This window comes from Mauremys mutica, chromosome 13 (assembly GCF_020497125.1).
Source record: "Mauremys mutica isolate MM-2020 ecotype Southern chromosome 13, ASM2049712v1, whole genome shotgun sequence".
NCBI classification, from domain to species: Eukaryota; Metazoa; Chordata; order Testudines; family Geoemydidae; genus Mauremys; species Mauremys mutica.
In genome coordinates, this window is record NC_059084.1 from 19,397,417 (window position 1) to 19,415,312 (window position 17,896).

Sequence of the window (17,896 nt, forward strand, 5' to 3'; positions counted from 1 at the left end):
TCCCCAAGGCCCTGCCCTACCTTCTTCTTTCCACCCCCATTCCACCCCCTCCCCCAAGGGCGCCCCATAGACAACTGGTGCCTCCCCATACTGGGGGGGGCACAATCTAAAGGGGAGGACACACGTTGCCATCATCATCGTCCCCCCCAGGAAACCCTGTCCCCTGCACCCAGCCTGAGGCCACTTCACTCTCCCTGATTCACATTACCTGCGGGGGAGGGGGCACTCTATCCTCCCTCTGCACCTGCCCCCCCCCAGCACATTCCTGGCAGGAGGGAGCTGCTTCTAATGCCAACCCCTCCCAGTCGCTGCCCTGCAGCCCAGCAGCTGCCTGAGAGAGCCTGGCTGGGGAAGCGACTTCCACTCCCTGCCTGGGCTCGGACCGTGGCTGAGCAAGCCAGAAACGTGCGTTTCTGACTCGCTTGCCCCCGGATCCTGGGGCGAGTTTGTTCTTACTTCCCCCCCCCCTCCAACAGCCAGGGGAAAAGGGGTAACGTGGGAACTTGCAAGCAGGGAGGGTGGGAAGGAGAGAGGAGGGGGTGGTACCAGGGCCGCCCAGAGGATTCAGGGGGCCTGAGGTCCCCCGCCACCGAATTGCCACCGAAGACCAGGCACTTCGGCGGCGGGTCCCGGAGTGGAAGGACCCCCCGCCACCGAATTGCCGCCGAAGACCCGGAGCAAAAGAAGCTCCAGGGGCCCGGGCCCCGCGAGAGTTTCCCGGGGCCCCCGGAGCAAGTGAAGGACCCCGCTCCAGGGACCCCGAAAAATTCTCGTGGTGGCCCTTGTGGGGCCCAGGGCCTGGGGCAAATTGCCCCACTTGTCCCCCCCCTCTGGGCGGCCCTGGGTGGTACCGAGCAGGGCTGAGTGGGCCAACAGCACATCAGTTTATAGGAGCACCCCAATCTTTGTTTACATTAGTGGTTTGGTCCTAATAAGCATGGCATTGTCTATTATCCTTTATCTCTGCCCCTCCCTTGCCCTTTATCTTTCCCTCTCTTGGAAGATCCCATTGCACATAGCATCATAGGACTGGAAGGGACCTTGAGAGGTCATCTAGTTCAGTCCCCTGCACTCATGGCAGGACTAAGTATCATGTAGACCATATTATATTATCCCTGACAGGTGTTTATTGTCTATCTGGCTCTTAAAAATCTCCAATGATGGAGATTCCACAGCCTCCCTAGGCAATTTATTCCAGTGCTTAACCACCCTGACAGGAAGTTTTTCTAATGTCCAACCTAAACCGCCCTTCCTGCAATTTAAGCCTGTTGTTTCTTGTCCTATGCTTAGAGGTTAAGGAGAACTATTTTTCTCCGTCCTCTTTGTAGCGACCTTTTATGTATTTGAAAATTGTTACGTCCCCTCTCAGTCTTCTCTTCTCTAGATTAAACAAACCCAATTTTTTCAATCTTCCCTCATAGGTCATGTTTTCTAGACCTTTCATCATTTTTGTTGCTCTTCTCTGGACTTTCTCCAGTTTCTCCACATCTTTCCTGAAATGTGGTGCCTAGAACTGGACACAATACTCCAGTTGAGGCCTAATCAGCATGGAATAGAGCAGAAGAATTACTTTTCATGTCTTACAACACTCCTGCTAATACCTCCCAGAATGATGTTCACTTTTTTTTTTTTTTTGCAACACTGTTAACTCCTATTTAGAGTTCACTATGACTCCTAGTTCCCTTTCCACAGTACTTCTTCCTAGGTAGCCATTTCCCATTTTTTGTGTGTGCAACTGATTGTTCCTTCCTAAGTGGAGAACATCTGGCAGCCTCTCTTTTAGGTATGAGTTTACTGTTTATTTTAGATGTGGGCCCTCAGAGCTGGAAAAGAGATTGAATTTTTCCCAACATTATATTTTATAGTTAAGAGATTATCCCTTCCATCCCTACAGAATTTATAAATTGTTGAAACCAATTGTTTTGTAGGTTCTCTAAAAGTAATTCTCAGGAAAGAAATTCTCTCGAGTTCTTGAACCACACTGTAGGAGTCTAATAAAGAATTATATCCTGAATTATAGCCAGAATTATATTCTGTAATATGGGTCTAAAACTTCCTAGACCTCTACAGGACTTTTCCAAAAAGAGTAGGTCTGAGATAGAGCCCTTTATGTGCATCAGATCTGTGAAGTATTACCATTTTTCCCTAGCTGTCCAGTAAATTTTTATAGTTGTCTTAAACAGCGCTCCTGTCTATATTACACCTTTATAAGACACTATATCCACTAAAGTGTTATGGGAAGTTATGATGCTAATATTTTTCCAGTTATTTAGTTTACAGTGGCTGGAATTGTCTAGATACTCGTTATATGCGGTGTGGATAATCATTTTACGGGACTTGTTCTATCCACTTTATAGTCTTAGAAGAACATTTAGATCCCATGTTTCATAGTAAGTGTCAGTGAAAGGCAAATGTTCCATATCTCAGAATGCAGGGAAACCCTTACAAAAAATAGCCATCATATCTACAGCACTGAATGCTCTTGATCAAATAATTTTAGTAAAACTACAAATGGTTAAGTGTGCCTTCCCACAGCAGCTACAGCATTTGTTTCTGCACTGTACATTTTATTGGATGCATATTCCTTAAGTACAGTAGCAGAGGCTACAAGGTAAGAACTAAAAATTTTATTAAAGCTAATGTTAAAATTATATAATACACAGGTTGAGAAACGAGTGTCCGTACATCTGGGTATAGTGCTTAGATTATCCACAAATACAAAGTTTGTTTTTAAAGTCATAAAAGACATATCGTGCATAATTAGCAATAACCCAAATTTAGGTGAATACATTTAAGAATACAATTTAGATATTAGCATCCAAGTATTTGGGTACACCACTCATAAAAAGTTCATACAGAAAGTTGGTTGTGGAAAGCAAATATAGCAATGGATGAAGATAGTCCCTCAGTAACTGAGAATTTAGGGTAGGTTGTCCATTTAGAAAATACAATCCATAAGGGAAGTATTTCAGTTACTTTCCCCGCTGCACTTCTTATCGGCACTCCAGCTCATCCTTCCTGGTATTGCCAATGTCTCGTGATGTGTTCTTTGTAGATGTCTCTCGACCATCTGATGGTGTCGAACACCATGAGTTGCCACATCAGCCAAGTGTAGCATTGACCAATTCCACATTCCTGCAACACTTGCTTGTTACTGGGGTCTCATGCACCCAAGGCTCTGACGATCAGCGCATGTGTCTGAACCTGGTAACCCTTAGCTCTCAAGGTTTCGGCCAGAGGGGTGTATTTCTCCAGCTTTTGAGTTCAGGCATCGCAGAAGGTCGGGGTCCTGTTCTTGAAGGGCACTGTGATGTCCACCATGAAGGTCTTCTTCCCATCCTCATTGGTGATGGCGATGTCTGGTTGCAGTTGGTTCCAGCCAGGGATGGCGGAGTTCACTTTCCCCACGAGTGGTGGGATGGCTCTGGCCAGGTGACTCAAAAAGTTATTGTTGACCAAAGAGAATACTGAGACCAATCCACATCTCCTTCCCTTCCACAGACTTACATGTTTGTCAAGAATTATCTCCAGTTAGTCATCAAAAGGGTGCTCTCAGACTTCTTGAAGGAGTCTGCACCAAACTAACCCTGGATAGCACTTAGTTCCCTGCATTAAAATACACTTGCTGCCCTGCCACCGTTCATCACCAGAAATGTGGTTTCTTGCCCCATATGCCTGAGTCTTTTCAGGAACTTAAATGACTGTTTGAAGGTCCCGTGGTTCCAGGCAGAACGCATACACAATCAAATGATTTCCCCTAATCATTGAGAGGAAGGTAAAAATAGACTTGAAAGAGGCTCTTTTCCCTTAGCTCTTTTTCACAAGCAAGCAGATGACTCCCTTAGGGCTAGTCCACACTTACCGTCCGGGTCGACGCGGTGAGTTCGACTTCTCGGAGTTCAAACTATCGCATCTGATCTAGACGCGATAGTTCGAACTCCGGAAGCGCCGCGGTCGACTCCGGTACTCCACCACTGCAAACGGCGGTGGCGGAGTCGACCTTGGAGCCGCGGAGTTCGACCCCGCTGCGTCTGGACGGGTGAGTAGTTCGAATTAGGGTACTTCGAATTCAGCTACGCTATTCACGTAGCTGAATTTGCGTACCCTAATTCGAACCCCCTTTTTAGTGTGGACCAGGCCTAAGTCTGGAACAAGTGCTCCTACTGAAATAGGGGGACCTTCCAGCCAACAATTAAAGAAGATATGAGGGCTCTGCAACCTGCTCTAACTTCTAGCTCAAGACAGTTTTGTGGTGGTGGAATTATTGATATGGGCAATCACTAAAACCAATTTAACCATAAATTCCTTTATTAAATCCAAAGGCCAAATGGTATTTATACAATTGCTCTAAACGTGCATAAAAAGGCTAATAAGCAATTTAGTACATCCGAACTTAAGAACAGCCATACCGGGTCATGCCAATGGTCCATCTAGCCCATGTGGCAAAGTACCTGCTTCTCCCCAGCTGGCTCAGTCCCTTTTTGCCTTGGGGACACAGGCTTGGGCAAAGTAAAAACCTTCCCAGTCACGCAGGGTCTGGCTGATCCTCCTCTCAGTCAGCCCCTTGCTGTTTTTCTCCCCTTCTGGGGACAGAGTGCAGTCTTCCTTGCTGGAAGAGGGCAGAGCCTTGCTGCACCTATTTGCTGGCAGCTTCTCTGCTTCTCTCACTCCCCCCCTGTTTCCCTGCCAGGGAGGGTTTAAAAAGGTCACCAGCAATTGGGGCCAGCTGAACCAAATTAGTTCCCTGGTAACCCTTGTTCCAGCTGAACCTAATGTCTCACAGCTGCCTCTCCTCAATGGATAGGGAGAAGCCTTTTAACCCCCCTGGGACTAATTCCTACCCCCCCCTTTGTAGCCATTTGGCCTGGGTTTGCCACACCCAGTATCCTGTCTTCTGATGGTGGCCAATGCCAGATGCTTCAGAGGGAATGAACAGAACAGCTATTCATCAAGTGATCCATCCAGTCGCCCATTCCCAGCTTCTGGCAAACAGAGGCTAGGGACACCATCCCTGCCTATCTTGACTAATAGCATTGATGGACCTGTCCTCCATGAGTAACAAAATATTTATAAGCATTTGGTCAAGATACTTAAAAATGGGCTAAACCCTAGGGAGTGCTTAGACCATATTGGTCGGCTCCAACGTGGGCAGGGAAGCATTAGCAACGAACCCTTTAACAAACAAGTGATGTCATTGCCAATTACTGACTTCAGCTAAAAACCAGTTTGAGACAGTTCACCCTTATTTCCAGTCTTAATTTGGATAAGCTGTACAGCTTCCTTTTCCCTCAAGGTCTTTCCTTTTTTTGTCTGTTCCCCCTTCACCCCACCCCACCCTACCCTTACCAGCAGAACAATGGGAAGGTTTGGGCTTGTTTCTTTTAAGATAGTTTTTCTTTGTCTTCTTAGTGCAGCTCTGTATTTATTAATTACTTTCAAAACAACATTCTTCCCCCACTACAAGTAATATTACTTATTATTCTCATGACTTTTTTACTTGCTGACTGGGGCCTTCTTTACAACATATATACACATATCCTTAACTGAACTTAAGCTAACTTTAATTCTTTAATTTTATTTTCATCCAACATATGGCATCTGCTTTAACAGACTTGGATTGGAATTTGGGGTGCTACATAAACAATGGAGTAAGTTTTAGACCATTTCCCAAAGGCTACTTTGCTGGGTTTATCTGCTGGCAAACCTCCTCCAGAATTACTGGCTCTAGATCAAAAGTACCAGCTGTCCCTCGGAGCTAAACATTGCTCACTCAGGAAGCTCAAAAGCAGCGTAGGCACAATTGCATCATTTGCTCCCATTTACGTGAAAGCCCATAATATGGAGAAATCCTTTCTGGTTGACTAAAGCTTCAGATGGAAAAGGAGATGGAGGCACATCCTCTGCTGTTAACTTGGTCCACTAGTACTAGACAGTCTTCCCTGGTGGCACAAAGGAAAACATCACCACCATATTCATTCCATCCACTCTCCGCAGTAACCAACTGCCATCACAATTAAACTGCACACGTGTCTTTGCAACTGCAAATGCAGTTCAGAACCTAGGGTGTTCTTGGAGAAAAATACATGCTGATAAGTCCTCTACTACAACTAAATGCAGCAGAACTAGTGCCTGCAGCATTTCCTCCTCTGAAATGCTCGAGACAAACTACAAAACTTCAGAGGGCACCTTTCTGCTCTAGACACCGTTAGATCTGTAGGGCTGCGATGTAAACTCTCTGTGTCTGATGCTTGTAGATGCTGTATTTATTTACAGATGCAGTAAGCAACCAGGGGCAGCTCTAGGTATTTTGCCACCCCAAGCATGGCAGGCAGGCTGCCTTTGGCGGCTTGCCTGCGGGAGGTCCCCGGTCCCGCGGATTAGGCGGCACGCCTGCAGGAGGTCCGCCAAAGCCACAGGACCAGCGGACCCTCCGCAGGCATGCCGCTGAAGGCAAGCTGCCTGCTGCCCTCACGGCGACTGGCAGAGCGCCCCCTGTGGCTTGCCGCCCCAGGTACATGCTTGGCGTGCTGGTGCCTGGAGCCACCCCTGTAAGCAACATAAATATTACTGTGTGTTATATTGATGCCTCTGACTGTCTAAAACTGCCAACAAAATTAAGGGCCTTATCCTGCCTCCATTGAAGTTCCGCTGAGGATAATTGGCTTGCAGTGGCCTGCAGAACCTTTATTACTGGTGATGCACAAGAAGGAAAGAGCCTGGCTTGATTGTCAGATCCCAGGCTGAGTTTGCAGGGTTGGCAGCTAGAAGAGAGACTTTTTTACTTGAAAAACGGAAAATAAGTTGAGCTGGAGTCACTGCATGGCAATAAAACATGGAACCCCATGATGACACTTTCACAGACACTTTTCACAGCAGAACTGCAATTTAAATTCCATTTTCAAAGACAGACAGTACAGCAGAAAGAGCAGAATGAACTTATTGGGGATAGTGATGAAGCCAGGTGCTGAGCTCTGGATGGAAGAAGAACTATGTGGGACACATTACCATATTTTTAACAAGGCATTGCAACAGTACCATTGCAAGAGTCCTTACAGCCAGCAAGACCTTAGCAGCAACAACAGTGAGAAATCCCTGTACATTGAAGCTGTTAGTTCCTGTCTATAGTCTTGGCAATAGATTCAATGCAATGAGCAAGAGACATCTATGAGTCAAAAACTACTTCCAGGTTCCAAGGCACAGAAGCTGCCTAAAAATGATGGGAGCTGATTTCTATTTAATTAACACTTAAATCTAACATGTTAGAATAAGGAATAAGTTTATCCCCTGGCCCATGGTTTGGTCATCTAGAGTACTGTAAACCCTCTGAGGTTTCCTTTTTACAACTATCTAATCTAGAGACAGTGTTACTACTGGATAGTGAACCAGACTGGCATTCAGAAGATCTGGCTTCTATTTCCAGCTCTCCCACTGACTTGCTGGGGAACCTTGATTTTTCCATTCTCTGCCTCAGTTTTCCCATCTGTAAAATGGGGATAATGCTATTTCCCTCCTTTGTAAAGTGCTTTGAGATCTATCAGTGACCTGCTCTGTGACAGCTAGGTATTATTATTTCCAAAAACATAGCAGCTAAATGATCTTCCTCTCATGCTGCACCAGACATGTTCCCTTCCCATACTTGTCTATTCCCTTCACAGGCTTCCTTTCCCTTTTCAGATCAAATTCAAGTCCCTTGTCCTCATATTAAGGCTCTGTACAGCTTCTCAGCCCTTGTTTCCTCCAAGTCCCATCTTGGGCTCTTTACCCTACCTGCTCTTGTCTCCTTACTGCTCCCCCTTTCCCATTGTCAACTTCATGCCCCCTATGCTTGGAATAGCGGCTTTCTGCCTGAGCACCATGCAGTCTCCATTGACATTTTTCTCTTTTAGCTCCACTTCTTCTTTCCTTTCAGCCTTCCATTGACCAAACCAGCTGTCTGCTCTCCCCTTCTGCCTTATCTTTAGAATTGTTTGTATGCTGTCTGCCCATTTTTGAAGGTTTGCTCCTCAGGGTAGGGCCTTGCCTAAGCTGTGCTTTGTGGAGCATGACATCCACCAGCAGCATGCTGCTGTGATGGTTACATGGAATCCTGTTCAGCATTAGACAAGTCAGATAGGTCCAGCTCAAAATAAATAAATTCTTAAAAAAGAAAAATCCACCTAATGTGAGGCAAAGTTGCATCAGTGACATGCAAAAAGGACAGATAGATCAGAAAGGTAATGCCCCAATCCAGATGCCTTGAGGAGATCTAGGCTATGGGCTATGTGTGCAAGGAAAAAGGATTCACAATGGAACCAAATGTTTCTAACAGATTCAAATGTTTCCTTCTCCATCAGCCTGAATAGGACAGTACTGCAACATATGGAGTCTCAGGACAGGCAAGGAAGAAGTCGTGTGGTCTGTTGTATGACTTCTTCTTCTTCTTCTTCTTCTTATTCACTCCCTGTGGAGCATAAGGTGCTAACCACTCTCCTCCACTCATTTTGTTCTTGAGCGAGACAGCAGAGTTCATCCCACTTCATTCCCATACCTTTCATTTCCTCTTCAATGGTCCTTCGCCACGTCCCCAATGGTCTATCTCTCCTCCTTCCTTGTGGTGTCCATCGTAGGGCAATACGAGGGTGCCTATCAGCATCCATTCTCAACACATGCCCCAGCCACCTCCATCTTCGTTGTTTGGCTTCATCCACTATATTGTTGATGCCTGTTAATCGGGTCACTTCAACATTGGTGATACACTGCGGCCAATGTATGTTAAGAATTTCGCCTAAGACACCTTCCTTCAAAGCCCTGAAGCCGACTTTCTATCTTCTTGTTGGTCCTCCATGTTTCCGCCGCATAGAGCAACACAGAGCGGACGTTCGACCTATAGATCTCTACCTTGCTTTTCATTTGCAAGATGGTTGACCTCCAAATATTCTGAAGTCTATAGAATGCATTTGCTGCAAGACCGATTCTGGTAGAGATCTCCTTCTGAATATTGCCATCAGCCGATATGTAACTACCAAGATTTTTGAAGTCGTTCACCTCCTCCAATTCTACATCACATAACACTGTCTTCATCGAGTTGGCTGTTTTTACTTTCATTATTTTGCTCTTACCGGCATGGATATTAAGTCCTACGCACCTTGCTACTCTACCTACTCTATCAGTCTTCTCTTGGAGGTCCGTCTGAGAGCTCGAAATCAGGGCGATATCATCCGCAAAGTCACAGTCTTCAATATGACCAGAGGGTCCCCATGTGATCCCTCTTGGCCTATCTTCAGTGGCTTTCCGCATCACCCAATCTATGACCACAAGAAATAGGATGGGCGAAATAACGCACCCTTGTCTAACTCCCGTTCTCACATGGAACCACTCACTCTGCTGTCCTTCATGGCGAACACAACACTTATTGCCGGCATACATATCTTTGAAGATGTTAATCACTTTCGAAGAGAATCCATATATTTTTAAGATATTCCAGAGAGATGGATGGTGGACGCTATCAAATGCCTTCTCAAAGTCGAGGCAATTAATAAATAGTGGCAAGTTCCATTCAAGAGATTGTTCCATTATCGTACGTAGTACAAATATCTGATCAACGCATCCTCTCCCACTCCTAAATCCTGTTTGTTCTTCCCTCAGGATCTCTTCTACTGCTTGTCTTATTCTCTGTAACAGAACTCTGCAGAAAACCTTCCCGAGCACTGATAGCAAGTTTATACCTCTCCAATTACCACACAAAGACAAATCACCCTTCTTTGGTAATTTCATGATGATACCTTTCTTCCATGCTTCAGATACCTTCTCTTCTTCCCACACCTTGTTGAATAGCTCCTTTAGAATCCCGGCACTCGTATTCAGGTCGGCTTTTAGCATTTCTGCGGTTATTCTATCTTCACCTGGTGCCCTGTTTGCTTTTGTCTGTCTAATAGCCTCTTCTATCTCTCGCTCTATGATAGGCCCACATTCTACCTCCATCTGAAAACTCTTTTCCTCTATTTCAACTACCTCTTCAGGATTTGATCTATTTAAAGTCTTTCTAAAATGACTAGTTGTAGATAAACTGGGCACAGTTGAGAGAGAGCAGATAAACACTGAGATTTAGCACATCCAAGTCACTAAGAACCTTAACTAAGGCTGCTTTAGTGAAATTGGCTAATCTATTGATTCCTCGACAAAAGCAGTCTCTGACTAGCTGAATATGGTAAGCACTGGCTGGATTTTTCCTGCTGGCTTCTTCTCTTCCCAGTAATTATGTAGCTTGTATTTTTACCTTGAGTCTTAGATCTCTGGAACAGCCTAGGAGATGATCTTTATATGCAAGGGTGAGAGAATTTGTTGCTTTCCTCTCCCCTAGGGGTCTGTGTACTGCTGTTTGTAAATAAACAATCATTGTTTGTTATTGTTGTTCTTTCTTCCTTGTCCTCCCACCACTTGCTCAAAAAAGAATCCACATGTTAATTAAGCTGGGGAGCTCAAACGCAGTTGTGAGGCAACTCCTCCCAATAGGGTAGTAAAGATACGCCACAATGAATCCGCCCAGAGTAAATATAGCAACATGAATGACAAATAACTTCCGGGGCTCTACAGTCTGGTCATACTGCTGCCCCCTCCACTAGGAAAGGCTGACACAAGGCTGTCATCACCACATACTCAAAACCAGACCCATTCAAGCCACACAAAGCTCTCCAGGGCCACAGATGCACCTGTAGCTGATTCTACACATCTCTTACGAGGTTGCATCAATACCTGAGATGATACTGAGTTGCAGTGACACCAGGGCCGGCTCCAGGCACCAGCCAACCAAGCATGTGCTTGGGGTTGCACCTTGTAAGGGGCAGCCAATCTTGGGGTGACGGGGCAGCGCTGTGGGGTTTTTTTTTCCTTAATTTGTTTTGTTTTGGTGAAGCGGCACTCTTTTTTTTTTTTTTGGTCAGGCGGGGCGGCGCTAGGGGTTTTTTTTTGTTTCAGCGGGGTGGTGCTCGGGGGGGTTGTTTCGGCGGGGCGGCGCTCGGGGTTTTTTTTGTTTCGGCGGGGTGGTGCTCAGGGGGGTTGTTTCAATGGGGCAGCGCTCGGGGGTTTTTTTGTTTCGGCGGGGTGGTGCTCGGGAGGGTTGTTTCAATGGGGCGGCGCTCGGGGGTTTTTTTGTTTTGGCGGGGTGGTGCTCAGGGGGGTTGTTTCAATGGGGCGGCGCTCGGGGTTCTTTTTGTTTCGGCGGGGTGGTGCTCGGGAGGGTTGTTTCAATGGGGCGGCGCTCGGGGTTCTTTTTGTTTCGGCGGGGTGGTGCTCGGGAGGGTTGTTTCAATGGGGCGGCGCTCGGGTTTTTTTTGTTTCGGCGGAGTGGTGCTCGGGGGGGTTGTTTCAATGGGGCGGCGCTCTGGGTTCTTTTTGTTTCGGCGGGGTGGTGCTCGGGAGGGTTGTTTCAATGGGGCGGCGCTCAGGGTTCTTTTTGTTTCGGTGGGGTGGTGCTCGGGAGGGTTGTTTCAATGGGGCGGCGCTCGGGTTTTTTTTTGTTTCGGTGGGGTGGTGCTCAGGAGGGTTTTTTCAATGGGGCGGCGCTCGGGTTTTTTTTTGTTTCGGCGGGGTGGTGCTCAGGAGGGTTGTTTCAATGGGGCGGCGCTCGGGGTTTTTTTTGTTTCGGCGAGGTGGTGCTCGGGGGGGTTGTTTCAATGGGGCGGCGCTCGGGGTTTTTTTTGTTTTGGCAGGGTGGTGCTCGGGAGGGTTGTTTCAATGGGGCGGCGCTCGGGTTTTTTTTTGTTTCAGCAGGGCGGCGCTTGGGGTTGGGTTTTTTTGGTTTGGCAGGGCAGGGCGGTGCTTGGGGTTTTTTTTTGTTTTGGCAGGGTGGCGCTCCGGGAGGGTTGTTTTTGTTTCGGCAGGGCAGCGCTCGGGGGGGGGGGGGAGGGGTTGTTACGGCGGGGAGGCGCCTTTTTTTTTTTTTGCTTGAGGCGGCAAAAAAGTTAGAGCCAGCCTCGAATGACACAAAGATCATGTTGCAAACCTCTAGCTAAAAAAGTAACTTTCCCTGTGTTAGTGTTGTTTAATGAACATTATATAGCCGCAGACATTTGCATTTATTCATTATTTGTATTACAATAGTACCCAGAAGCCCAACCAAGATTAAAGTCCCAGTGTGCTAGGCCCTGTACAGACCCCTTGTGACCTACCCCAAAGAGCTGGCAGTATAAATAAACACAGACAAAAAGCAGAAAAAAGGAAGTTATTATCCCCATTATGCAAATGGAGAGCTTGCGGCACAGAGCGTTTAAATGACTTGCCCAAGTGTCACAAACTTTGTGGGTGACAGAGCAAGGAACTGAATGCAGGTGTGCCAAGAGCCTTACCCCCGAGAAACCAACCCTCCTCTTTTCCATGATTCTTTATTAACATCAGAGCTTACAATCTAAATGAAATTGCACCATCCATAGGAAATTCTACATCATTATGAAAGCAGCCAGACTGGCCTTCACATAACCTTTCTTAGAGTAGTACTGTATTCAGTTTATTAATGTCCCAGCCAGATGTGCGCACTGCTCCCTAGCCTTGCTGCTGTGTCTCAAACAGCAGAATTCTATGCTATGTGGTACCCTCTTGTTCCAAATACACACCCCACCTTGAAGCAATGGCTGCAGCTTTCACCATTTGTTAGTCTTCTGTCTTATCTTAATAGCCAGTTGTGACTTGGGTTCACACATCTCTCTCTTTCTTTAGCTGTCAAGAACAAGGCCACAGAGGTGCTAAGCTACTAGCTAAAGAGAGACGAAGCTGAGTGTGTCAGTAATGAGACACTGGCCTGCCAGCCTCAGGTTACTTGTTTTTTCCTCACTGTTTCTTTTTTTTCTCACATTTGTCTAGTCAATCTTTTCCCAAAGGGTAAGAGCACATTAAGCTCCACTCCAGCTGCCTCACAGTTCACTCTACTATCCCAGTTGGCAACTATAAATATGGACAAGATCCTCTATTTCAGGGGCTCCCAGCCTTTGAGAGTGACTGTGCCATTTCACCAAGCTATGGCTGTGCCCACCACTTCCTGTTCCACTCTGCACTGTCCATCCTGATCTGTGATTTAATCAGCAGAGATGGGTGAAGAGACATTATTTAAATCAGGATTAAATTCCTTCCCTCAGATCCCACACGATCTACTGAAACATGGACTAGATCCCAGCCTGTTTGGGATCCAGGTAATTTTATTTTGGTGACTTTTCCCCACTGAAATGTACCAGCTCAGCACCCAGCATGGGGGAGGGGGAAATGCCTTCAGATAGAAAATGCTGTTACTACCAAGAGCAGGTGTTTGCACATCCACTTCACTGAAATATCACAGGAACAGCATGTCCCCAGAGCCTGTGATATTCTGCAGCACTGCAGGCTGGGAAATCAGGGTGGAGCCAGGCAGAGAGAGGGGAAGAGAAGCTGGAGGAAGATGGGGCAGAGGGTAGGTATGGATGGGACAGGATGCCAGAGAGGAAAAATAACAAGGCTGGAAGAATGCCGAGCTGGTTGAGTCACTAGGGAAGGTGGTATTAACTGGAGAAAAGAGCTTGGAAGAAAGGAGGGGAATTGGGCAGGATTAGGGACAAGACAACTGGAGAAATGAGGGAGAGGGGGAGAACCACAGATTTGGAGCAAGCAGACACAAAGGTGCAGTACATAGACCTGAATGGTCCACATGGCTCTACCCAGCTCCAAATGTTACATCCATACAGAGAAAGAGAAATCTTGAAGTCAGAGCCACAAATGATCATGTGTGTGTTTAAGTAACAGATTTTACACCCACAAATAAAGTTCATGGTTGCAAATCAGGCAGTTAAACATCTATCCTGCTTGGGGGTGAAAAATTATAGGTTGTTTTTGGAAGTTTGACCCATAAAGTCTTAGTTTAAAAAAACTGCAGACGTTTTGCGCAATATATTGGGTGTGGGGGTGAGCAGCATGTGGTTGAATGTGAGCATAGGATTTATGCAGACAAACTGCTTCCTTCATTCATACCCACTCATGCCACAAGCATTGTCACAGACGGAGGCGATGCTGGAAGTGACAGGTGGAATTTAATGCATTTGAATTTTAATCAGTCATTTTGGCAAAACACAATAACGCTTCAGCTGGTGGGTAATTCAGACTCAGTTCCACAAATACAGACTCATCCACTACAGATGTAATTTCCCCACCTCTTACCTACTATATAGAAATATGAGTGATAGCCGGAAAAGCAATGATGGTTTGAGAATTAGCTTGGCTCATTATTACGCTGCCACATTACTAAGTAATTCTGTGGCATTCTGCCCAGGTCATGCCTAGAAATACTTAAATTTAATCTTATCCTGGACTTTACAAGAAAAGATAGTGAGTGAACCTGATTCTCTGCGGGTTTTAAAATATTGTTTTACCATTAACAGTCAATGCCAAGAATATCAAATTAAATATTCTATGGGGATGGGCTCTTATGATGTCAGCTGTGTTGTCCCTAAAGAATTCAGAAGGTAGGTCTTTTTGAACATTCCAACATCCTCTCTTCTTGAGTTTCAAAATTTGGATCCAGATTTTGAACTTCCATAATTCAGGTGTCTTTGTACAACTGACTCAATTTAGGCTGAGAGTGCGGTTTCAATGCCTGACGGTCAGCACTGAAAGCATTAGCTTTGATCTCTTGCATTAAAGGAGTAAATCCACACACCTGGAACTGGTAGCAGACCCATTAACCTGTGTGTATCAGCTACTGAAGTGGCCTGTGTCACACATTGACCTGGGGGTTAATTTGGATCTGGCCTTTTAGTTTGGGCTCACTTGTTTAATTATTTTGTATGCACAAAATTCTGCTCTCAGCTGAACATCTCATCTCAGTTTCTGATCCCTTGGTATGTGTCGAGCTCCAGGAGTTTGAGGAGTTACAGCAGGATGTACATTTCTTCCAGGCTGAGGTTCATTCACTGAGCGAGTTCTCAACCTGGGAGGCTTTTTTAAAAAGAGGCTGCTGAGTTCACAAAAAGAGCAGGACAGAAATAACCCTACATATCAATTTATGTAGATGGGTTTTGGTGCTTCTAAAAGATGCGGAAAATTGATTTGCTCTGGGTTGGGATGGTCCTCAGCAGGTTTACACAATAACAGATGATTCACCATGGCACCTAGAGCAGAATCTCTGCCTGGAAGAAGTCATCACTGCAAATGGGAACAGTAAGTGCAGAACAAGCTGCCTTCCCGTTCGTGTATTTATGCTGAGGCTGGACCCTACAGAACAGCTCAGAGGACGTGGTTAGCTATTGTTACTAATTCTATGGGGAAGGCACTCGGATACTGTGGTGATGGGCAGTAGGATAAAACCCTCAGAATAATAAATGGCAGAAATGTTGCCTTCATCTCACAACAGGCCAGCAGAAGTTTAGTAACGTTCATCTCGAGGCATCTTATAGGATGCCCCATTTCCCGCCCTCCCCCCATCCCATAGGTCCAGTTCTGACCAATGCATCCTTCCTACTGAAGAGAACTTGTCAGCACCCTCTCCTTGACCATGAGTTGACAAGAAGAGATATGTCACTCTTAACCAAAGTGCTCCCTGCTGATCTGGGTCCATAGGACCCAGTTCTGAATTCCCTCAGAGGAGAGGGAAAACAGACACTAGGGAAAGCCCATATGGGGAAGTGGGGATGCAAATCTGGTTCAAAGAACTCGGCTGTATTGAAACTCCGACATTCCAGAGCAGAGAAGGGTCTTGACCTAATGCAAAATGAAGATGAGGGGTCAAGGGTTTTATCCTTAGGAAAAGATAACACGGCTTCATTCAAGGTAAATTAGGCTAGACTGGACTGGGGCGAACGAGATTCTGCTAGCAGTGATAAGATGAAGGCTTCGGTGAATGGAGCCACTAGCCTACGGGAATTCTTTGAACGTGCCAATAAAGTAGTGGACAAAGGATAACCAGCTGATGTAATATACTTGGGCTTCCAAAAGCCACACAAGAGGCTTCTAAAGAAGCCATGCAGTGAGAGGCAAAGTATTGTCATAACCAAAACCTGGCTCGGAGACAGAAAGCAGAATGGGAATGAGATGGTTAATTTTCATCACAACAAAAGGTTGCCTCAAGGTTCTGTATTGGCCCTGAATTGCTTCTGACCTTTATTGATGATCTGGAAAAACCTGACCGTATGTCCCTCACCCACAGTGTGTAGGTACTGCTATGTGAGGCGCCATCCTGCACTTAGCCACCTGCTGTGAGAAGAGTCCTTACAGCCAGCATCTCTCTGTGAACAGGTGCCACAGAAGGGAAGATGTGTCTTTCAGACACCGACAGAAAGTGCATGATCTACAGAAACGCACCAGCTGCAGTATGTGGGCACTGGAATGTTACAGCTGTTTTCTGCATTCCATGGCAACTCCAAACTCTCTTGGAGCCAATGGGAGGCTTTCCCTTGACTTCCAGGGCTTTGGATCAGATCCTGTGTGGGAGCCAGGCACTTAGGGGCAGGTGTGACCCATTATTTTAAGCCTTCACACAGAGGTGGATTCACTGTGTGCCTCACACATTTTCATAGCCAATAATGAAGCTGAGACCTAGGTGGTTCTCTATGCAGCAGTTTTACATGCAGGTGAACCAAAGGGAAACCCCTCAGTGCAGTTATGCTGGGAGTCTCCTGCCCCTGGCTGAGTTGTCAGGAGCCATGCTGAGCTGGTCTTGGTGGGGAGTTGTCTCCCCTTGACTGAGCTCATCTCAGCTGGAGCAGGTTGAGAGCAGAGGTTCAGCCACTATGGTCCATATCCATTACCAGGTGCAGGGCCGGCTCCAGAGCCCAGCGGGACAAGCACCCGCCTGGGGCGGCCCTTTCCCGGGGGGGCGGCAGGCTGGGCCGGCGGACCTGCTGCAGTCATGCCTGCGGGAGGTCCACCGGAGCCCCGGGAGCAGCGGACCTGCCGCAGGCATGACTGCGGACGGTTCGCTGGTCCCGCGGCTCGGCTGGACCTCCCGCAGGCATGCCTGCGGCAGCTCAACCAGAGCCGCCGGACCAGCGAACCGCCCGCAGCTGCGGGAGGTCCAGCCGAGCCGTGCGACCAGCGGACCCTCTGCAGTCATGCCCGCGGGAGGTCCGCTGCTCCCGCGGCTCGGGGGCGCCTCCCGGGCATGACTGCTTGGGGCGGCCAAATTTGTAGAGCCGCCCCTGACCAGGTGGTTTCATTGCAGATCTCTGATCGCTTCCACTGCTTGGTTTTCCTATCTGTGGCTTGGTTGTAGAGGCCAGGACTAGCTCAGATTTACAGGAATAACTGCAGAGTAGATGCTTCTACCTGAAGTACTTGCCAAGCATTCCTGGGTCAACGCTCTCCTGAGGCTTTGGTCCTTTAACTAGGCCGCTTTAAATAAAAGCCAGATAAAGTTACTGACTGGTTTTTATAAAAGCCTCAGGCTTTCAAAGGAAACACTAAATATTTATTTGTAAACAGAGCTGTTTGGGTAATTTAATGCCAGCTTCCTGCACAGAGCCCTGGTTTTCCTAAAAATACCTCTACTCATGGAAGCCAGCAATACCACTACTCATGGAAGCACAATATCCTAGAAGCTGCAGGGCTGAAAACACCACCACCACCACATCAGACTTGCAGCGTTTGCTCCCAGCAACCTGACAAGGAAGTAGCACAAGTTAGTGAATGGGCCTGAGGCTGTTGCCTATTCAGCTTTAAAGGGGGGTCCGGAAGCTCAGAGCAGAGAATGATCATGCATTATGCTGGAGCTGGGCCTGAATGGTTCATGCTGGGTGCGAGGACCTTACTCAGTTAGCTTCTGACCATGACAGTTCAAAGCCTGTGCTTCTGCAGTCAGCCAACAGGAGGAGGCTAGCCACTTAAACACCCCATAATGCTCAGTATGCCCTGATATGGAGTGCCCACCATCAGCCACTTCCCCCATAGCTATTCTACAGGGCTAACA